The sequence below is a fragment of the Onychomys torridus genome, chromosome 14 (assembly GCF_903995425.1).
Source record: "Onychomys torridus chromosome 14, mOncTor1.1, whole genome shotgun sequence".
Taxonomy (NCBI): Eukaryota; Metazoa; Chordata; class Mammalia; order Rodentia; family Cricetidae; genus Onychomys; species Onychomys torridus.
The window spans coordinates 24,454,625-24,477,403 of record NC_050456.1 but is presented as its reverse complement, the minus strand read 5'-3'; the positions used below and the strand labels follow the sequence as shown (position 1 = coordinate 24,477,403).

At 44.9% G+C, this 22,779-nt stretch overlaps 1 non-coding gene across 1 annotated transcript; it reads left to right on the top strand.

Annotated features, from left to right (window-relative positions):
* The first annotated feature begins 4,125 nt into the window (after positions 1-4,125).
* On the top strand, positions 4,126-4,200 carry Trnaa-ugc. Its single transcript has one exon. It is a non-coding gene; the product is annotated as a tRNA-Ala (tRNA).
* Positions 4,201-22,779: the final 18,579 nt, after the last annotated feature.

Genomic DNA, 22,779 nt, shown 5'->3' with positions numbered 1-22,779 from the left:
GAGGTGTATAGGGAACAAGTGACTTTTTCATACACTGCTAAATCGCTCAATATCCCTTTTTGATTAGCACAATTAGGTGTACTTAGTTCTTAATTCAAGTGATGGGATATACATGGCTATAAAAATGCCATTTTAAAGACTACTTAAGGGGGTATGGATATAGCTCAGTGGTAGAATGCTTGTTCTGCACTCATAAGGCCCAGGGTCTGATCCCTAGCACTCTCAAAATAGGAAGAAGAGGAGAGTGGGAGAGAGTGGGTTTGGTGGTGCCTGGCAAGATGATTCTGTGGTTAAGAGCATTTGCTGCAGCAGGGCATGGTGGCACACACCTTTAATCACAGCACTCAGAGGCAGAGGCAGTTGGATCTCTGAGTTCGAAACCAGTCTGGTCTACAGATCGAGTTCCAGGACAGCCAACAGCCAAAGCTACACAGAGAAACCCTGTATAAAAAAAATTGTCAGGGAGCTGGAGGAGGGAAGAGAGGGGATCTGTGTTTGGTATATAAAATGAATAAAAAATTTCTTAGTAAAAAATTGTCGTTAAAATATTTGAAAAAGAGAAGGCCCAGGGAAAGTGAGGGCACTTTGCACAAGATTGAGTGAAGAATATGTTGTTCTGAAGAAGGAGGAGGAGGAGGAGGAGGAGGAGGAGGAGGAGGAGGAGGAGAGGAAGAAGGGAGAGGAGGAGGAGAAGAAGAAGAAGCAGGAGGAGGAGGAGAAAGAGGAAAGGTCTATCAACTAGAAAATGGAATATAAATGACTTTCTGACATTATTAAATATTGATTTCACACGCATATTTTTAGACATATAGGAAAGGAAGGGAAAAGGTTGAATTTTTCCTTCCATGACTCACCAAGTGAAGAGAGATCCTAATTAGTCTTAATAAAAACCCAGAGTCACATATGGAGGGTGAAAGCTGAAAGATCAGAGAAGCAGAGCAGCAGCCACTAGAAATATCTTACCTCAATGAATTCTCAGCCTGAATGGGAGGTGGGGGGAATCCTGTCTCTAAGAATCCTCAGACTGAATGGGGCAGAGACCCTGTCTCCACAGGCCTTAAATTCCTATCTCCACCTCCCCATTGTACTGGGATTAAAGGCGTGAGCCTCCCATGTGCTGGAATCAAAGCAGAAGATCCCAAGTGCTGGGATCAAAGGTCTAAACTACCACCTCCAGCTCAGCTTCTTTTAGGCTGGTTCAATCTTGTGTAGCCCAGGGTGGCCTTGAACTCCTGATCTTCCTGCTTCCTCCTCCCACGTCCTGGGATTAAAGGCATGTGCCACCATAGCCTCTATGGTTAACTAGTGGCTAGCTCCACCCTCTGATCTTCAGGCAAGCTTTATTTGTCAAAACACAAACAAAATATCAACAGTCAAGCTATCTGAATCACGTACAGAGAGCATACACTCATTTTAGTATCATACCTTCTCACACACAAAAGTGGTCTAATAAGTTAAGAGCAGGAGAAGGGCCATTCCGAACACAGGAATGTGGTGAGCAACCCATGAAGGAGATGGTGGGCTAGCCATGGTCTGTGTGCCGGTACTGAGCTGTGTGCCTGTGTGGGGTGCATGATGCCAAGGTGATTCCTGAAAGAAGAAACTGAGAGGCGCACTTTAGGGTCCGTGCACATTTTTAAATGCTGGCTTAACTTTCTAAGACCTGGCTTTCTAGGACTGGAAATAGAAGGGTAAGTCAAGAATCTGAGGTTGCTCCAGCTAATTCTGAGAACGAATCCTAGGAGGAGTCCCAGGCCCAGGCAGAATGGAATCCTGAAATGGCCCGTGGATGCCACAGTGGATGAGGGAAGAGTAGGGAGGGGACTCAGTGAGCCCAGATCCAGGCTATGGAGGCATTGGGGAAGAATCACAAGGCAGGAGAATTAGCCAGAGTCAGCCAGGCAAGGCTGGCACTAGAGCCCGGGAGGGAGGACCCTCCAGCGGAGGCCATAGTGTCCTCTAAAAGCGCCCTTAACCAGGACATGAGAGTCTCTTATGGCCCCCACACAGTTTCTGTGTGCTTCCCAACTCATGACACATGCATCTGCAGGACCCAACCTTAATCTCTCCGTTAACATCATCCAGGTATTCCTTCTGGGAATACATACTGGAAAAGTAGTCACAGTCCCTGGTTGAGACCAAATTCTTAGTACTAACCCAAGCTCTGAACAATCCTAGAGCCTGTCTCTCACCCTGGCCCCCACCTCCTCTACCATAGTGGAATATTTTAAGGTGTGTCACTTTTCTTTATGTTGCATTTGTTTAACTCTGTGAGGCTGTGCGACTGTGCCTGTGTAAAACACCTGATGGTCTAATAAAGAGCTAAATGGCCAATAGCAAGGCAGGAGAAAGGATGGGCAGAGCTGGCAGGCAGAGAGAATATATAGTAGGAGAAATCTGGGAGGAGAGAGCTAAGATCTAGGAGCCAGAGAAGGAGGAGGACTCCAGGGTCCAGCCACCCAGCTACACAGCAAGTCAGAGAGTCAGAGTAAGACTTACAGAAGTTAGAGAATGGGAAAAGCCCAGAGGCAAAGGTAGACGGGATAATTTAAAGTTAAGGAAAGCTGACTAGGAACTAAGCCAAGCTAAATCCAGCATTCATAACTAATAATAAGCCTCTGTGTGTGATTTATTTGGGAGCTGGGTGGCAAGCCCCCCAAAGAAGAATTAAAAAACAAACAACAACACACCACATCAAACAGAAGATTAAAGCCTGGAAGTAGATAATAGAATAGAGTGTCAGGGACCCCCTACTTCGGTAGAAGATGTCACAGGAATATCCGCCCCATCCTAGCTTGCTTATCACATTTCCCATCACTCCTTGTCCAACCTAGCATAAGACCTCAGGCTCTTCCATTTCCTTGTGTCTTTACTTCCTTATGGAGACTCCTGAGTCACAGAAAACATGTGTGCTTTTTTGTCTTGCTAATCCATCCTTGTCAGCTGAGTCTTCAGGCCCAGCATGGACCCGAAAACAGTTAAGGGATATTTCCCTCTCCTTCAGGACTCATCCTGCGTCCTTTCTTCAGCCACGTTTCTGGGACCCAGGATACCAAGGACACTAAATAGTAGGAATGTATCAGCCATTAAAGTCCAGGCTGGGAACTACAGGATACAACAGTCCACTAGTAACCCTGCAATCCTCCACCACAGGCAACCCACTGGAGTCCATTGCAACACGCATAGGAGCCGTCAGCCCTGAGCCTAGGAGATCTGCAGCCTGTTTACTCCTATCCCTCTGGTAAATTTCCTTGAAAGAACTGGGAAAAACCCAGGCTATCATGGGAATTCACAGTGAAGACTAGGAGACCAGAGCAGGAAGCAAGGCAGCTTACAAGAACACGCTGCCATCAGCACAATGTTCTTTAGGAACAGCCCTGTCATCCCAGATGGCTCTTCTTGGCCTTCCTCAAGCTTGACCAGCAGAGAGCCCATGTGCTTTCGAACCACCTGACCAAACTAGCCTTTGCCATTGGCCAGGCCTTCAACCTCCAAGGTTATAACCATCTCCTTCCTGGCTCAGTACATCTGGGCTGACCACAGAGAAGCAACTAATCCTATTCCCACTTCTTTTTTTTGTTTTTTGAGACACGGTTTCTCTGTGTAGCCCTGGTTGTCCTGGAACTCGATCTGTAGACCAGGCTGGCCTTGAACTCACAGAGATCCATCTGCCTCTGCCTCCCAAGTGCTGAGATTAAAGGTGTGTGCCACCACCGCCCCTATTTCCACATCTTGATCCTGGAATGATTCCATGGACAAACCAACTGCTCAGAGTCAATACACCTGGATCCCCAAGTGTGGCCCCAAAGGTTCTCATGTCTAGTAAGAAAACCTAGGGGCTGGAGAGATGGCTCAGAGGTCAAGAGCACTAACTGCTCTTCCAGAGGTCCTGAGTTCAATTCCCAGCAACAACATGGTGGCTCACAACCATCTGTAATGAGATCTGGTGCCCTCTTCTGGCCTGCAGTCATACATGCCCTATACATAATAAATAAATAAATCTTTAAAAAAAAGAAAGGAAGGAAGGAAGGAAGGAAAGAAGGAAGGAAGGAAGGAAGAAAAACTAAAGAAAATCTTGGAAGATTTTGAGCAAGAGTATGATGCAACAAAAAACCAGAGCTTGGGGTTGGGGATTTAGCTCAGTGGTAGAGCGCTTGCCTTGCAAGCACAAGGCCCTGGGTTCAATCCTCAGCTCTGGCAAAAAAAAAAAAAAAAAAAAAACAGAGCTTTCTGCAGATGATTCTGGCATCTGTAAGGTGGACTTATGGGTAGAAGTTACTGGATTTGGGAATCAGTTATAGCAATCAAATGCAACATTCTACAAGCCCAATTTTGCAATAATCATAGCAAGGAAAGATGCATATAACTAAGGAAAGACAAGTCAACCAAACTTAGTGAAAAGTTTTACCTAGAAACTAAAAGCCCTGAGAGAGACAGAGGGTGGGTCTGACATGACTTTAAAACAGAGGCATGGCCTAGGGAGTGTGCAAGCTGGAGAAAGCTGGTATTCCTGAGGGGTGAGCAATTTTAGGGATTATTTAGACAAAGCAAACCACAAGCCCTACAGAAAGCACTAAGCTCCATGCACCAACAGAGAAATCAACATTTGATTTCCTTTGTGTCTTTGTGAATGGGCTCACTGTTGTCCACATTCAAGAACGGCTTAGTAAAGAAAGGAGCCAGACAAATGGACAAATCACAGAGGAAGAAATCCAAATAGCCACTAAGCGTTTAAAAAGATGTTCAACAGTAGGCTTAGAACTGGTCAGGACTGGCTTCTAAAAATAGAATGCAGTGCCCAAGTCAAGAGTAGTATAGCCAGTTGTCCTTGAGACCTCCTCAATCCACTGTAAAATACAGTGTGTTTGTGTGTATCTGTGTATCTGTGTGTGTATGTATGTGTGCTGTATATGTACACACACACACACACACTCACACACATATGTAGGCAGAAGTTTCTGTCTCACAAGCCACTCCCAAGTAGCCATACAGAGGCTCAATATTAATCATAAGTGACCAGCCAATAGCTCAGGCTTGTTACTAGCTAACTTTTACATTTAAATTAACCCATTTTTTTATTTGTTTGTTTTTGTTTTTAGAGCTGAGGATCAAACCCAGGGCCTTGCGCTTGCTAGGCAAGCACTCTACCACTGAGCTAAATCCCCAACCCCAACCTATTTTTTTTTTAATCTATGCTTTGCTACATGGCTTGGTACCTTTTCTCAGTTCAGCATGTCCATCTTGCTTCTCTCTGCATCTGCTTGCTACTTTTCTGAGTCTGCCCTTCTTCCTCCCAGCATTCTCTGTTTGGCTCTCCCACCTACCCTTATCCTGTTCAGCTACTGGCCAGTCAGCTTCTTTATTAAACCAATCACAGAGACATATATTCACAGTGTAAAGGAATAGTATACACACACACACATACACACACACACACACACACACACACATATAATGAGTACATAGACTCCTACAGGTATGTTAAAATATATAGCAGCTTATATCGGGGCTTCCCCAGATCATGCTCATTTTCATTCACTAGATGGACTCAGATCAAACCCTTAGACTAAAGGCTACAGTTTATTACAGCAACAATTAGACAGTCAGGTCAGCAGTGGGGTAAGAACTGTACAGAACAGAGCCAAAGAATAAGCAAGCCCAAGTTTTGAATTATCCCTCCCATTTTAACCAGAAGGTGATGGACTAAACTCAGCTGTGTGTAAAGTACACCAGGGCTGCCACCTGAGGCTGGACAGCCCAGATCTTTACTGGAGAAGGTCAGTCCACAGACACCGACTTATGAGCCTAGCTGATCTCCACACGTGTGTAGCTGACACAGCTTGGCCCAGGATAGCAGGTAAACAAGAACGGTGTTCACCGCTCATTACACTTGAGCGTCTGCGTGGTGAGGGAGGAGCACAGATTGAAGGCCAATCTGGGCGGCAGAGGGAGTTTCAGACCAGCCTAGGCTCCATAGCCAGATGCAGTCTTAAAAACAAAGCAAACAAACACATGAGAGAAAGAAGGAAGAAGAAGAGAGAAGAGGAGGAAAGAAGAAAATTAAGAATTAAATTTTAAGAAATAATTAAATACCCAGATCTAGAGGAGCAGTCTGTAGTCCCGGTGCTCGGGAGCCTAAGACAAGAGGCTCACGAGCTCAAACCAGCCTGGGAAACTCGCTCAGAACCTGTCTCAAAATTTTAACATTAAACAAATCATGGTACATTCATATATTGAGTTACTCTATATAGCTATTAAAATTCATATGTTGGGCCGGGAGAGGGGCACATGCCTTTAATTCCAGTATTTAGAAGGCAGAGGCAGGCAGAGCCTTAGGAGTCTGAGGCCAGCCTGGTCTCCATAGCGAGTTCCAGGCCCGCCAGAATCGCACGGTGACTGTCCGGCTCTCGGGACTTGGACATCCCTAGTTAAAGTTAAAAAGACCGTGGTCTGCCTTCTTCAGCTGCAGCCCCCTGCAGAAGATCATCCCAGCTGGGCTTACTGATGGTTTGTACCCTGTCACAGAGGGGTGAAGGGTCCTGAGACTCTCACCTGAGTAGAGGGTGAGAGAGCAGGATACCCACTGGCTTCCATACGTATGCACACAACCCACCACCATATACATGTCAACACACACACATGCACACACAAATAAAGTGCCTATGTTGGTAAATTTAAAAAAAATTATTAAAATATAGTTGATCCACATTATTTACAGGTTCTATATTTGTGAATTTACCTGTTTATTAAAACTTCTTTGTGGAGTTGTTAAATATAAGTATTTGTAGCCCATTTCTTTGCAAGCTAATAAAAAATAAATGCCAGGCAGTGGTGGCGCACGCCTTTCATCCCAGCACTGGGGAGGCAGAGGCAGGTGGATCTCTGTGAGTTCGAGGCCAGCCTGGTCTACAGAGCTAGTCCAGGACAGGCTCCAAAGCTATAGAGAAACCCTGTCTCGGGGGGAAAAAAAAAAGCATCACTTTTGACTGTTAGGACTTGACCGTTCCCAGCAGAAGTTGAAAAGACACAGCTTGCCTTCTCGATCCCACAATGAACAAGTGTCTGTTCATGGTTCATATACTACCATGCAGTTCATACTTCCCTGCTCTTCTTGCTGATGTCAATATTGAAATTCACCCCAACATAATGCTAACATGCTATCTAGAGTTCCTATGCACAAAAGGCCTGAGAAGTGTATTGTGTATGTATATACAATACAGAAGGATATACATCATATGAGCAGTGGCCATCTTTGATCAGAATGAGGCTGCTTTTAATCCTTTTATACTTTTTCAGATTTTCTTTCCATAGCAAGAGTAACAGGTGCAATTTAAAAACCGGTTTTAGGTAAGGTCCTGAGAACAGAGCATGCCACTCTGAGGCCTTAGCATCATGAACGACAGTGAGCAAACCAGAGCTGAAGTCTTTAACGGCCCAGTGGTATGACTTGCCAGAAGCAAGACCCCAGCACGTGAGGACTCGAAATTTGGAAGAATTCATGGGGGGCCAGTATAGCAATGTGCTCACTCCTAGAAAGGAAACTGCCAAGACATGGCGGCTCAGAACTGGGCCTGGGAGGATGAGGCAGGAGGGTTGCCCTAACTTTGAGGCCAGCCTGGGCTACAAAAGATCCAGGGACATCCAATACATTTTTCTGACCTCCAAGGGCATCAGGCATGAACATAGTACACATACATACATGCAGGCAAACCATTCATAAACATAAAATAAACCTAAAAGAAAAAATAAAAACAAAACAATAACAACAAAATCTCACCTTCTTCATTGTCAAAGGCACAGGCAAGGCAATTCTTTTTCTTTTCTTTTCTTTTTTTTTTTTTTTTTTTTTTTTTTTTGGTTTTTCAAGACAGGGTTTCTCTGTGTAGCTTTGCGCATTTCCTGGAACTCACTCGGTAACCCAGGCTGCCCTCGAACTCACAGAGATCCACCTGGCTCTGCCTCCCGAGTGCTGGGATTACAAGTGTGTGCCACCACCGCCCCCGGCTTGCAAGGCAATTCTTGTTAGCTGGGCCCCTGTTCAAGCATTAACAACCATTGTCTTAATTATTACATGATCTTAATCTGAGAGCCATGATTTCCCACAGGAGACTCTCAGCAAGATCAGGCCTATTGATGTTCCCTCCCTCTAGGAGGGACTGGGAGGGTCATCTAAGATTCCCCACCTGCCTGTCCCCACATCCGTATGTATGTAATTCTGCCCCGGCTGCTCATGGACTCAGAAGATGCTAAAATATGTAGAGACAGGGTTAACCGAAGGGTTCCCCACCTATGCACTAGGGGGAGGTCACCATCCATCACCCATACTCTTCAGCGATGTAACTGTTTGGGAGTCACCCATGTACCTGTAAACCATAAACTCTTTGGTCCGACAAGTTAGGCGCGGGTGGAGTCATTGCTTTCTCTGCCACAGTGCCCTGTCTGGGACACGCACGCACAGGAACGTTATCACAACCCAGCTCATAGCCAAATGAAGCTTGTGGACCATGGGGGAGCTGCATTGGGCTGCACCATCACCCCAGCCCTCGCCGCAAAGCAGTCGGCTTTGAGTGTGTTGTTTGAAAATCAATGCGAAGACCGGTTGTTGTTGTTGTTGTTGTTTTTTAGGGGGGCGGGGTGTGCCTGCAGCCCGGTGACAGTCTCGCTCCAAGCTCCCTTTGGGGATCTACGCTGTCAACACTCCACCTCGCATTCCTCACAGGCCACAGCAGCTGTGGCAGCATTTTTTCATCCTTGGTTGGTTTTCTCCTCCCCCGAGAGCTCCCATTTATGCCAACTCTTCTTTTGTGAAGGATCCCTCCGGGCTTCATTAATGCTTCAATCCAGCCCCCGGGGTCACAGCAGTTGCTTCTGGGGCAGAGCGCCGTCCTACAGCAGAGACCCAGGAAGGCCATTGGAATGTGGCGCGGAAGAGGGCGCCCACTGCCGGCAGCTCGGGAAAACTGCACATGGCCCGCAAAGCCGCGAGCAGGCAGGTCTCCCGAGCCTGGCAGGGAATTGATGGCTGTCGTTGGCTTTTACCGGAGGTCCTTATCTCGAGTGTCAAAAACACTCAGCACCAGTGGACTCCAGAGCATGAAGGCTAATCCAATGGAAACCCTTTGGTTAAAAAAAAAAAAAATTAGAAAAGTCTTGAAGTAGGATGCAACGGAGTTACCTTATAGAGTGATTCCAAAAACCCAAGGAATTAATTTTCTGAGAGAATGCAGCTGGGTTTTAGTAAGAACGAGCTACAGGAAAAATCTAAGGTCAAATGCATCACTCGGGAAAACACAAAGCAATTAAGGCAAGAGAAAAAGAGGATGGCGGCTCCGGAGGAAATGGAAGGAGGGTGCTATTACGCTCTGGATGCTCGCAGGCCAGGCTGGCCCTCTTCAGAGGAAACGGTTTCATTAACTAAATGGCTTGGAAGCTCTTAACGCGGGATGAATCAGGGAAAACGTGTTTCTGGGGCAGAGAAGGAAAGAGCTTGATTTTTAAAATGGGAACCAAAAATAATTCTTCCAAGACAAAATTTTCTAATTATCTAAAAATGAGTAAGAAAATTAAAGTAACTCAATAGACCCATGGGCAAAGAACACACACACACACACACACACACACACACACACACACACACACACACACGCCAAATTGCTAAGATACTCAACTTCCCTTATAATTAAGCAGATAAAAATTAAGACAATAGTATGATCTTGTCATACTAGTGAAGACTTACACACTAAGTCTGTTCAGGGTTGGCCAAAGGGCTGGGCATGTGGCTCAGCAATGGCCAGAGTTCAATTCCAGCCCCTGACTGAAAAAGGGGGGATGGGCTGGATAAGGGTAAGAGAACACAAATGTAAAAAACCAAATAGGACAGGCGTTGGCATGAACACACCTTTAATCCCAGCACTGGGAGGTAGAGTCAGGCAGATCTCTGTGAGTTCAAGGTCAGCCTGATCTACAGATTGCGTTCCAGGACAGCCAGGGCTACACAGAGAAATCCCGTCTCAAAAATAAATTAATAACAAGACCTTTTGTTTAGATTATTAATCAGGACAACTTTCATTTGAGGGAAATGTATCAATTTTTATTGCATTTTTGTTCCTCTCCTTTAATTCAACATTTCTGTTTCTGATGTGTATAATAAGTGTATATATATGCAAACATGTATTCATGTATGTGAATTCAGGTACATGCATGCCAAGGTGCACTTGTGGAGGTCAGAACAACCTGGAATTGTTCAACCTGGAGACAGGTTCTCCACTGTGTACTCCAGGCTCCCTGGCCAGTGAGTGTCCAGGGACTCTCATGTGTCCACTTCTTATCTTCCCATAAGAATCCTGGGATTTTATATGGATTTGGGGGATGTCATTTCAGGTCCTCACACTTGCATAGATCTTAGTTATTTTTCTATTGCTGTGAAAAGACACCATGACCAAGGCAACTTATAAAAGAAAGCATTTAATAGGGGCTTGCTTATAGTTACAGAAAGTTAGTCTGCAACCATCATGGTGGGAGCGTGGCGGAAGGCAGGCAGGCTTAGTGCTGGAGAAGGAGCTGAGAGCTTACACCTTTTCCACAAGCACACAGCAGAAAGAGAGACTGGGTCTGGTTTGGGCTTTTGAAACCTCAAAGACACAGCTCCTCCAACAAGGCCACACCTCCTGAGCCTTCCTTAACAGCCCAAGAGCTGGGAACCAAACATTCAAATATAGGAGCCAAGAGGAGTCGTTCTCATTCAGACTACACACAGCAAGGGGCTTGTGCAGTAACCCATCTCCAGCCCTGTTCCTAATCATTTATCTCATGAAAGTATGCGAGTGTGTGATATTGCACTATCCATAGTACTGAAAAAAATAACTCAGCTGGTGAAGTCACCTGCTGCCAAGCCCAAGGACCTGAGTTCAGTCCCACCTGGTGGAGGACAAGAATCAACTCCCACAAGTTGTCCTCTTATGCACACTGTGGCAGGCACAACCACATACAGGTGAGCACACGTGTGGGGGAGGGGAGAGAGCAAATAAGCAAATCGGATGGAAAGATGGTTCAGTGGTTAAGAACACTTGCTGCTTATGGTAGTTTGAATGTAATTGGCCCCATAAGCTCATAGGGAGTGGCACTATTAGGAGGTGGGGCTTTGTTGGAGTAGGCGTGGCCTTGTTGGAAGAAGTGTATCACTGAGGGGGAGGGCTTTGGGGTTTTCTTTGCTCAAGATACTTCCCAGTGTCTGAGTCCACTTCCTGTTGCCTTCTGATCAAGATGTAGCCAGCACCCTGTCTACCTGCATGCTGCCATGCTCCCCACCATGATGATAATGGACTGAACCTCTGTACTGTAAGCTGCCACCGTGGGCGTGGTATCTCTTCACAGCAATAGAAACCCTAACTAGAGCACTGCTCTTCCAGAAGACCCTAATTTGACTGCCAGCCCTCACGTGGTAGCTCACAATCATCTGTAACTCCAGTTCCTGGGATCTGATGGCCTCTTCTGGCCTCTACAAGGTCCAGGCACACGAGTAGTACACAGATACACGTGTAGACAAAAGACTCATACATATAAAGTAATAAATAGTGCTGGAGAGATAGCTCAGCAGTTAAGATCACTGGCTGTTCTTCCAGAGGTCCTGAGTTCAATTCCCAGTACCCACATGGCGGCCCACAACCATTGTAATGAGATCTGGCGCCCTCTTCTGGCCTGCACGGCATACATGCAGGCAGAACACTGTATACATAATAAATAAATAAACAAATCTTAAAAAAAAAAAAAGAAAAAAGAAATAAAGTAATAAATAAAATAAAATAAAATGCTACATGGGGGCTATAGAGATCTAGTTGCAGAGCCCTTATCCAGTGCGTGTGAGGCCCTGACTCAGTCTTCACTATACCACCCACACAAAAGCTACCACAGGCTGAAGCGGACAAGCAGGCGTTTTACCCAGTGTGAGGATCTGTAACTAAGTATACAATATACAAAGTATCACGAATAGAATCAGTATAGTGTCTATGGTGGAAACAGAGATAATTAATATTGTTTGTTGCACCACACAGATAATGTACTAAAATGAATAGTCTGAAACAATAAGTTCAGCCAGGCACTGGACATGATAGTGCATGCCTTTAATTCCAAAACTCAGGGGGTAGAGGCAAGTAGACGTCTGTGAGTTCAAGACCAGCCTGAGTTCAAGGGTAGCCAAGGCTAAACAGTGAGACTCTGTCTAAAAACAAACTCAGACAATTCTTGCTATGTTTAAAAAGAAAGATACCACTGGCAAAGTCTTTTTCTAGAAAAAAAAGTCTCATTATTTGAGAATAATTGAACTAGAAAAGAACTTACAAAACTACCTCAAAATTTTTTTCTTCTTCCTTTCTTTTTTTGGGGGGGGGGGTGGGGTGGGGTGGTAATTTGTTTGTTTGCTTTCTGGTTTGGATTTTTTTTTTTTTTTTTTTTGGTTTTGTTTGGTTTGGTTTGGTTGTGGGTGGGTTTTTTTTGTTTTTGTTTTTTGTTTTCTGTTTTTTGTTTTTGTTTTTGTTTTTGAGACAGGGTTTCTCCATGTAGCCCCAGCTATCCTAGAACTCACTCTGTAGACCAGGCTGGCCTCAAACTCACAGAGATCCGCCTGACTCTGCCCCCTGATGCTGGGATTAAAGGTGTGCGCCACTATCACCCACCCAAAATATCTATTTCGATATGAATTGTATTGTTACATAATTGTGAGGTTCTAAAAGTTGTTTTTATTTACACTGCCTCATTCAGTGAAGACAAAAGGGGAAACTGGGTGTCTTAGCCCTCCTCCAACAAGACCACACCTCCCAACAACGCCACTCCCTGTGGGGGCCATTTTCTCTCAGACCACCACACTGGGCATCATGGTTGATGACTGTAATCTCAGTACCTGGGAAGCTGGGGTAGGAATGAATTGTCATGAGTTTGAGGTCAGCATATAACTGTGTCTCAGAAAAAAACAGAAAGAGGGCTGGCAAGATGGTTCAGTGGGTAAAGGCCCTCGCTGCTAAGACCTGCTAGCAACCTGAGTTTGATCCTCAGGACCCACATGATATACATGGAGAGAATCCACTCGTAAAAGTTGCTCTCTGGCCTCCACACATGTGCAATGCCACGTGCAGGCACACAGGCACACACACACACACACACACACACACACACTCACTCACTCACTCACTCACACACATACAATAAATAAATAAATTCTTTTAAAATGGAAGAGTAAAGTAAGAGTGGATGAGGCCATGCAAATCTTCAGTGTAACTAGGTGCTAAACCCCTCACCTTTGAGACTGAAAACGAGAGCACTCGCTTGTCTAAGGCAGACTTGGTTGTGACCCATGCACACTCATTCTATGGCTGTGGTTTAAAAGAAAGAAGGAAAAATATATTTTGAGACTGGGCACAGGATGTCTACTTACATCACACTCTGAAACCCTGGATGTGAACTAACTATGAAAACGTGAAACATAGAGCCATGCTGGGACTCATAGCTCCCTCCATCCCTTCCTTCCAGAATGTTGATCTGAGGTACCGACAGCCTCAACCAGTTCTCTGCAAGACCTACACATAAATCTTGGTCAATAAAAACAATTAGCAGAAGAGAGAACATTCACCAGTTGTAATTACCTAAATGTCCTGCCATTAACCATTTGAATGACTCAATCTTCTCCATTGATTGTTTCAGTGAATGATAATTAAAACCAAATAACCTGTAGCATCATTTGATTTCTTCTGTGACAAAACTAACCCTCCAGGCATTTTGTCACCAGGCTTTGATCCAGCCAGGCCAAACAACAGAGGACCAGGAGAACTGTACACCAGTGACAGGGTGAGTGCAGGCTGGCGGGGGAAGAATGGCCCAGGAATACCACGTACTTACAGCCCAGACATAGGACTGAGGATTTCGTGTTCATTTTATCTAATATAAGAATTTTGCAGCCTGGTGGTGGTAGTGGTGGTGTACACTTTTAATCCCAGCACTAGGGAGGCAGAGCCAGGTGGATCTCTATGAGTTTGAGGCCAGCCTGGTCTACAGAGCAAGATCCAGGAAAGGTGCAAAGCTACACAGAGAAACCCTGTCTCAAAAAACAAAACAACAACAACAAAAAAAAAAAAAATTTCCAGCAACCCCACCCCCAGAGACTAAAAGGAGATAGGCATCATTTGCTCTGCTTCTAAGTCAAGAAAAAACTGACAGGAGGGAGCCAAGGCAGGGATTGTGTCATTTTAATTATTGTATAAGCATGTGGCTGCTGGATGTAGACTTCGGATGTGTTCCTCAGTCCCTCTTCATTTTATTTCTGGAGACAGGGTCTCTCACTGAATCTGGAGTCCACCAATTCAGCTTACTGGCTAGCAAGCCCCAGAGTTCCTCTGTCTCCACCCCACCAGTGCTGGAATCACAGGCAACTTTGCCGTCAACATTTGATATGGGTGCTGGGGATTAAACTCAGATCTCCATGTTTGCACAGAAGGCCCTTTGTCTGCAGAGGCTTGTCCCATCTCCACAGTTTTTGTTGGTGGCTGTGGTTTTTTGTTCGTTTGCTTTTTGAGACAGGATCTCACTTTGCAGCCCTGGCTGGCCTGGGACTCATGGTGTAGTGTAGTCTTTAGTTTCCTAGAGACCCCCCTGCCTCTGCTGGGATTTAAAGCATGCACCACCACACCTGGCTCCCATGGTGTTTTTAGAAGTGGATTTAACTCAAAGTAAATTAAATGAAAACCTAGGCCTAAGGACCTGGGGCACTTGAAAGGTGGAGGCGGGAGAATCCATCATTCTAGGCCAGCTTGGGTTACAAGTGACATTGTAGGACCTGCCTTGGCGAGGGAGGGAAGGAGGAAGGGGAGGGGGAGAAAGGGTGGAGAGAAGGGGGAAGAAAGATCTATGACTAACATTAATGTGCAAATTATGTGATGAGAAATACTTCAGAAACACCCCATCTGTAGAGTTTGTCTCAACTTGTAACAAGAAGTTTAGGTTAGGGTTCAAACCTGGGACAAACGGCTGAGGAGCCTATCTAACATATCAAAGTCAACCTGGTTCTCCCAGCATCCCTCAGTCCCTACCTGCTAAGGGTATGGCTGGCATACCCCGTCCCCTACCCTAAACTTTTCCAGCCCAGGGGCTGCTTTCCTGCCAGCTGCCCCTCCCTGTGTAACCCAGCCATTTTGGTTAGGGGCCCCTTCATCTAAACTTTGGGCCTCTGGCTGATGCACCTGGTCCCCCTCTTTCCCCTCCCCCTCTCCTCACGTGGCTCAGGGTCACATCCACTCTGGACTCTCCCAGACATCCCTGTCTCTGCCTACACTCTCTCTTTTACCTACAATAAGCCTCCTCCAGCAAACCCAGGAACAGCCATGTTCTTGCTGTGGATATCGCTCTGTGTAAATAAAGTTCTGATTGGCCAGTGGCCAGGCAGGAAGTATAGGCGGGACAAGAGAGAAGAGAATTCTGGGAAGTAGAAGGCTGGGGGAGACACCGCCAGCCGCCGCCATGAAAAGCAACATGTAAAGACACTGGTAAGCCACAAGCCATGTGGCAAAACATAGACTAACAGAAATGGGTTAATTTAAGATAGAAGAAGCAGATAGCAAGAAGCCTGCCACGGCCATACAGTTTGTAAACAATGTAAGTTTCTGTATGCTTTCTTGGTTGGGTCTGAGAGACTGTGGGACTGGCGGGTAAGAGAGATTTGTCCTGACTGGGCCAGGCAGGAAAACTCTAACTACAAAGGCGCCCAACGTGTTGGCAAGAATTTCCACCTAAAACCTGAGAAAAAAGATTCTAAAACAGAGCTAAAAACAGCTTCCTAGTTGTCTCTCTCAAGTTAGCGGCAGCCTGCTGGTTTGAGCTACTATGGCGGGTTCCTGGTGTGTGCATCTGACCTGCAGTGTGGCGGGAATGAGGAGTCTACAAGAGACACTTTACTCTGCTGCGTGGTGGATTTAGCCTTTGCTAGTTAAAAAAAAAAAAAAAAAAAAGGTTTCTGGGCTATGCACTGCTTTGATAAAACTGCTTCTGATAGTTGATGGTACACATGGCTCCAGACACAGAGCTGGTGGTAAACTGAACCACCGCCATGTTGGGAAGCTGAGGTGGGCGGAGCCAGCAGCCACAGAGGCGTTTCAATCTTACAAAGATGGATATTACACAGAGAATCTGGTTTGTCTTGTCTTTGGGACTTTTAACTGCAGAAAAAGATTTGATCGTAAAAGCTGTTGAGTTAAATAAATATGTAAATTTTAAAGGTACCTTGACTTCAAAATTTGGATATAAAGATATGTTGATTTGGAAAAGAGTCTCTGCTTTTGTTTCCACAGAAAGCCAGAGGCTGTGGATTTGTTCCAGATTAAGATACATCAGGTTTGATCAGCCAAGAACACCTGAAAGGTCTCCAATGACACCATAGCCCAGATGATCCAACATCCAGAATGGTTTCAAGGCAACTGGCTCAGAGGTTTACCTCACAGACTAGTCCATAATCCTAAAATTTTCTTTATGTACCCCATAAGATACAGCGCCCCTCTCCAGCAGGAAGTAGTAAGAAAAACTACGCCCACATTCCCAAAATTATCAAGCTGGCTTTGGAGATGGAATTGGCTCACTCCTTCTCTAAACCCAGACATATTGCTAAAAGAAAAGGTTAAGAGATTCTTGTGTCCCAAATCAGAAGAGCCCTCTGGTGTGGGACAGAGAAAAACCAATATTTTTCTTTAAAGCAGGTTGATTATAAATGCGATCTCTTTCTAAAGAAGAAAAGGGGATATGATATAGATATAATAGGATGAAAGGGTAGATTAAGGAACCTACTTCTAAAGAGCAACAACTTATTTAAAATGTTTTACATTGGTATAGATTTTAGTCTATTGATACAAACTTAAAGTTAATTTTGTTATACTGTATGTATATTTCTAATCATGTTTAAAGTATTATGTTTGTATAGCTCATTTTAAATTGAAATGGATAACTAAAAATAGATTAATAATTAGTCATCTATGATAATCTTACTCGTAGCCATGTTAGTTAAGTCTTCTAGATATACATAGACATATTTCAGATAGATAGGTACTCTTCAAATACTTCAAAGACCTACAGAATATGGTATTTAAAATACTTTTAAAATTTAGACTTTCTGGACAGTGAGACATGTCTGCTCCTGGCAGCACCGATTTACTTCAGAGAGGAGGATGGGCATTGAAGACACTTCATATGGAGTTTATCTTCACCTTACAAAAATAGCCATTTGGGCAAGAAACTGTTCTTGCCTGGACTACTCGATCAACTGGACATGCAGGACCCATAAAAAGGTGACTATTAAACTTTGCTTGACAAAATGGTCCTTCAGGTCCCTGCTTCACAGAGGAAACTGCCAGACATTCTACAGGACACTGAGAGAAGTGACCGAGAGACTCTAGCCCTGTGGGCTGAAGACAAATGCCCCAACTTTACAAAGGAACATTAGGTGACTGTCCAGACTGCCAGCTGTCTCTGTCTACCCTGCAAGACTCCCGAAAGTTGCTTGCATCCTTCTCCCGTTTCTCAGGTAATATTATATCCTTCTGAGGTCTTTGATGTGGTTGAAGACTAGATAGTTATAATTATCTCAGTTATGATAAAAGGTAAGTTAGATATAAAACCTTAGACTCACAAATATAAGATAGATAGGATATCTTCTTTAATATTGTAACTGTAATTCTTGCTTGATAATTGTTTTGTTATATGTAATTGTACTATGTAAAAGTTAAAACCTTCCTTAAAAAAAAAAGAAAAGGGGAAGTGCTGTGGATATCGCTCTGTGTAAATAAAGTTCTGATTGGGCAGTGGCCAGGCAGGAAGTATAGGCGGGACAAGAGAGAAGAGAATTCTGGGAAGTAGAAGGCTGGGGGAGACACCACCAGCTGCCGCCATGAGAAGCAACATGTAAAGACACTGGTAAGCCACAAGCCATGTGGCAAAGTATAGACTAACAGAAATGGGTTAATTTAAGATAGAAGAAGCAGATAGCAAGAAGCCTGCCACGGCCATACAGCTTCTAAACAATGTAAGTTTCTGTGTGCTTTCTTGGTTGGGTCTGAGAGACTGTGGGACTGGCGGGTAAGAGAGATTTGTCCTGACTGGGCCAGGCAGGAAAACTCTAACTACATGTTCTCTTCCTTTTTATTGCTGTTTTTCATTTGGTATATAGACTAGGCTGGCAAGAAATTTTCTATGTAGCCCAGGCTGGCCTCAAGCTCCCGATCACCCTGCCTCAGCCTAAGCACTGAGTTTGGTGGGGAATATGTATGTGCAAGTCAAGAGCACAGCCTGCTGGGTCTGGTTCTCTCCCTCCACCACGGAGATCCTGGAATGAACTGGGGTGGTCAGGCTGAGCAGTCAGTGCCTTTACCAACTGAGCCATCTTGCCAGCCGAACTTTTTAATATGTAAACTAGCAGCAGGGCAGACTTGACAAGCTGCTCCTTCTGTTCTATGTGGATATTGGGGTCTCAGCTTTTCCCGGGTGTACACTCTTCAGGAGAAGTCATAGTTCACCCTGTTCCAAAGTCAGTCAGTGACTGTCACGGACTAAACACTCAGCATGTGCGAGGATATACATTACCCAAAATGCCAATAATGCCCAGAGTCAACCAGACAGAAGAAGTGGGACGTTCTTTCCTGGTGAAGTACAGGTTACACTCCCACACCTGCTTTCTTATCATCAGTACTGTAACTCCCATATCTCCAAGTAATACGTTTTAAAATGGTACAGTTGGGGTTGGGGATTTAGCTCAGTGGTAGAGCGCTTGCCTAGCAAGCACAAGGCCCTGGGTTTGAGCCTCAGCTCAAAAAAAAAAAAAGGTACAGTTACATAGCCAGCTATTAAAAAGGACTCGTGTACAACAGTCTCTATCACACACCAAAATAATAACCTTGTAAAATCCACAGCACTTCAAAGGAATCATTACCTGTGCTTCCCTGTCAATCTCTAACTGTGTGTGTGTGTGTGTGTGTGTGTGTGTGTGTGTGTGTGTGTGTGTGTGCATGTGCATGCTCATACATGTGTATGTGTGTGGAGACCTAAGGACAACTTTGGGTGTTATTCCTTGGGTTCCATCCAAGGGCCTGGAACTCAAAAAGTAGGCTGGCTGACCAGTGAGCCCCAGAGGTCACCTGTCCATGCCTCTCCATCACTGGGATTATAAGAATCCATCACCATACATGGCTTTCTTTTTTTTCAAATGGGTTCTGGGACTCAGACACCAACTGAGCCATCTCCCCAGCCCACATGTAAAACCAAAACTCTCTAGAGGCTGGAGAGATGGCTCAGCAGTTAAGAACTTGCTGGCCGGCAGTGGTGGCACACGCCTTTAATCCCAGCACTCAGGAGGCAGAGGCAGGCGGATCTCTGTGAGTTCGAGGCCAGCCTGGTCTACAGGGCGAGATCCAGGAAAGGCACCAAAGCTACACAGAGATACCCTGTCTCAGAAAAGCAAAAGAGAACACTTGCTGTTCTTGCATAGGCTTGGTTCTCAGCACCTATAAATCACACAGTTCGCAGCCATCTGTAACTCTGGTTCCATGAGATCTAATGCCTTCTTCTGGCCTCCACAGGCACCTGCACATGTGTAGTGCACATACATACACATAAAATAAAATAATAAAACAAAAATTTTGAGAGAAAAAAACCACCTATAGCTGTTAGAATCTTTGATCTGTGCATGTATCTTATGCATTTCCACTTTCCCAAAACCCTCATCTGCTACAGTGAGTCTGCATTTACATTTTAGAAACTGTCCATACCCAGCTGTGTCCCATAAGAACATTTGTCAGGAGGTGGCATGAAAATCCAGTCAATACATTTAGGAAGCAAGAAAGGGTGTGTTCACATTTTCCATAACAGCTGACAAGATCGGGGTATGGCAGTGTACAGATTTAATCTGAGCACTGAGGAGACACATCTGGGTGAATCTCTGTGAGACAAAGGTCAGCCTAGTCTACATAATGAGTTCCAGGACAGACCATGTCTAAATAAATAAATCTGATATGAGTACTACCTGTTTGGCAATGGTAGGTCAGAAAAAAATCACTACCATATTTAAATCTTACATATTGTATAATCTCAGCACCTGGGAGCATAAGGCAAAAGAATTGTGAATTTGAGGCCAGTTATTCTACAAAGTGAGTGCAAAACTAGCCTGGCTACACAGTCAGATCCTTGAGACTCTCATAAACACACACACACACACACACACACACACACACACACACACACACACACACACACAGAGAGAGAATATAGTTCAGTGGCATCCTTCTTGCCCTGGGCTTTATCCTTGGCACTAGAAATTCCCTTTCTTGCTCTCAATATTTAAAAATTATGAAAAGATTAAGAGATTCTCTATGACATTTGTATACCAATAAGACAAAAGACAATGCAAAAACACAAAAACATAAAACAAACAAACAAACAAAAAACTCAAGTACAGAGCTAAGAAGAGGGCTCAGAGGGAGGAGGTGCTTGCTGCCAAGGTTGATGAGCTGAGTTCAATCCCTGAGACCCACACAGCATAAAGAAAGAACCCACGCTGGACATTTGTCTGCTCACCTCCACTCACGCGCGCACACAAACACAATCAATGTGGTTGCTTGGTTGGTTGGTTGGTTTTTCAAGACAGTTTCTCTTTGTTGCTCTGGCTGTCCTGGAACTTGCTCTGTAGACCAGGCTGGCTTCAAACTCACCGAGATCCACCTGCCTCTGCCCCCCAAGTGCTGGGATTAAAGGCATGAGCCACAACCACACAGTATAATGTGATTTTTTTTTTTTAATGATTTTAAAACAAACTCAGAGGTGGAGAGGTGGCTCAGAGGTTAAGAGCACTGGTTGCTCTTCCAGAGGTCCTGAGTTCAGTTCCCAGAAACCACATGGTGGCTCACTACCATATAGAATGAGATCTGGCACCCTCTTCTGGTGTGCAGTCAGAACACTGTATACATAATAAATTTTAAAAAGTCTTAAAACAAAAAAACTCAAGTACATTAAAATGTAGGTTTCTATGAGAGCAATGTTTAAAATTTTAAGAAAACTGAGGATTAAAGAAATGTCTGCTCTTCCAGAGGGCCTGTGTTCAATTCGTAGCACCACATATCAATTAACAACCACTTTTAACTCCAGTTCCATGGCATCTGCCCACCTCTTCTGCCTCCTCAGGCATTGCATGCATGCACATTGTGCACAGACACACACGCAGGCAAAACCCACATGCATAAAATAAAAATTTTATTTTTAATTAAGAAGGTGTGGTTGTTTAAATAGAATGGCCCCCTTAGGCTCATATGTTTGAATTTGAATGTTTAGTCACCAGGGAGTGGAACTGTTTGAAAGGATTAGGAGGTGTGGCTTGGGTAGAGGAAGTGTGTCACTGGGGGTGGGCTTTGAGGTTTCACTAACCATGCCAGGCCCAGGCCTCTCTCTCTCTCTCTCTCTCTCTCTCTCTCTCTCTCTCTCTCTTCCCTATGGATCAGAATGTAGCTCTTAACCATTTCACAAGCAATATGCCTGCCATGCTTCCCATCATGATGATAGTGCATTAAACCTCAGATACTGTAAGCAAGCCCCACTTAAACACTTCCTTTCATCAGAGCCGCCTTGGTCACGGTGTCTCTTCACAGCAACAGAACACTGGCTAAGACAGAAGATTCCACAGGAGGCAACATGTCCCACTCATGCCCAGGCCACATCTCTAGTGATCCCTGAGAAGTCCCAGCACTTTCTGTGGGTACTCAACACCAAGATCAGCGGGCAGCCAAAGATAAGAGTGTGGAGAGCAGATCTGCTCGTGTGGTGCTGAGCAGAGCAGACATTGCCCTCACCAAGGGGGATGGAGAGCCCACCCAGGATGAGACAGAGCTCATGGCCACCACTCTACAGAATCCACAGAGCTGCAAGGTCCCAGCTGGTTCCTGAGCAGATGGAAGGATGCAAAGAATGGAGATGAGGATCTTGAGGGAGGGGGAAATAGAAACAGTAGCAGAATACATATGATATGCAAGCAGAGAGAAGGGGATTACCTGAGGGGGAGGGAGATGTGGGGGGGGGGGGGGGGGGAAGGTCTGGTCAAGGGGAGGAGGTATGGAGCGTGGGAAAGAGTTGGAGGGAATGAATGACAGCAAAGTGTAATGACATATGACATAATGAAAGCCATTGTACACTAGCCCAAAATGTTTAATAAAAAATGTCTTAAAAAAAAAAAAAAAAAAAAAAAAAAAAAAACCAGGAACCAGGCGGTGGGGATACAGGCACTCAGGAGGCAGAGGCAGGTGAATCTTTGTGAGTTCCAGGACTGCCTGGGCTACACAAAGAAACCCTGTCTCAAAAGAACAAAAACAAAAAGACAGGAAATACAGCTAGGTTCTGAGCAATGGTCTGGACAAGTTTGGGTTTGGGTTTGGGTTTGGGTTTGGGTTTGGATTGGTTTGTTTAGTTTTGGTTTTCAAGACCAGCCCTGGCTGTCCTGGAACTCGCTCTGTAGCCCAGGCTGGCCTTGAACTCATAGAGTGCTGGGTTTAAAGTTGTGCGCCGCCACGCCCAGCTGGACAAGCTTGTTAAGACCCAAAGTGGCTAATATTAGAACCCAAGGTCTGCGACACTCTGGGTCCCTCGTATCATGTGTCAGATCAACAGCATGTTGGAAAGGAGACATTCAATATGTCATCCCTGTAAACCTTCAACAATGACAGTACCTGTTGCTTGTGGACACACAGGAACACAGACACATGAACACTCACACTCACA